Here is a 1,144-nt window from a genome sequence, read left to right on the forward strand (position 1 = left end):
ATTTTGCCATCCATTCAAACTTTGAGAAATCATGTTAACTTGCTGAGTCAACACTTTGTTCTGAGCCAATATGGCATTCAGAGCATCAATTTCAAGAACTTCCTTCCTCTGAGGCGTCCCATTACTCACAGAATTCTTCTCAGAAGTGTACATGAACTGGTTATTTGCAACCATGTCAATAAGTTCTTGAGCTTCTGCAGGTGTTTTCTTTAGGTGAATGGATCCACCTGCAGAATGGTCCAATGACATTTTCAAAAATTCAGATAGACCATAATAGAATATATCTAATATGGTCCATTCTGACAACATGTCAGATGGACACCTTTTGGTCAACTACTTGTATCTTTCCCAAGCTTCATAGAGGGATTCACCATCTTTTTGTTTGAAGGTCTAAACATCCACTCTAAGCTTGCTCAGTGATGAGCGGATAATTTATACGCTTTTTGGCATTGTTTTTAGTATGTTTTAGTTAGCTTTTATTATATTTTTATTAGTTTTTAGTTAAAATTTACTTTTCTGGACATTACTATGAGTTTGTGTGTTTTTCTGTGATTTCAGGTATTTTCTGGCTGAAATTGAGGGACTTCAGCAAAAATCTGATTCAGAGACTAAAAAGGACTGCAGATGCTGTTGGATTCTGACCTTCCTGCACTCGAAGTGGATTTTCTGGAGCTATAGAAGCCCAATTGGCGCGCTCTTAACGGCGTTGGAAAGTAGACATCCTAGGCTTTCCAGCAATATATAATAGTTCATACTTTTCCCGAGATTTTATGGCCCAAACTGGCGTTCCAAATCAGCTCAAAACTGCCCGGCGTTAAACGCCGGAACTGGCACAAGAATGGGAGTTAAACGCCCAAACTGGCACAAAAGCTGGCGTTTAACACGAAGAAGAGTCTCTACATGAAAATGCTTCAATGCTCAGCCCAAGCACACACCAAGTGGGCCCGGAAGTGGATTTTTATGTCATTTACTCATCTTTGTAAACCTTAGGCTACCAGTTCTCTATAAGTAGGACCTTTTGCTATTGTATTTTTATATCTTTTGATCATTTTCGATCTTAGGATCATCTTTGGACGTCTAGTTCTTAGATCATTGGGAGGCTGGCCTCACGGCCATGCCTAGACCTTGTTCTTATGTATTTTCA

The 1,144-nt window shown here is 39.4% G+C and overlaps 1 protein-coding gene and 1 non-coding gene across 2 annotated transcripts in view; one reads left to right on the top strand and one right to left on the bottom strand.

Annotated features, from left to right (window-relative positions):
* The window catches only part of LOC107470081 (uncharacterized), a 63,664-nt gene that overhangs the window by 43,693 nt on the left and 18,827 nt on the right, over positions 1 to 1,144 (bottom strand). The window lies entirely within an intron of this gene.
* LOC127743288 (small nucleolar RNA R71) lies at positions 308 to 411 on the top strand. The gene has a single exon (XR_008004682.1). It is a non-coding gene; the product is annotated as a small nucleolar RNA R71 (small nucleolar RNA).

This window comes from Arachis duranensis, chromosome 10, assembly GCF_000817695.3.
Source record: "Arachis duranensis cultivar V14167 chromosome 10, aradu.V14167.gnm2.J7QH, whole genome shotgun sequence".
Taxonomy (NCBI): domain Eukaryota; kingdom Viridiplantae; phylum Streptophyta; class Magnoliopsida; order Fabales; family Fabaceae; genus Arachis; species Arachis duranensis.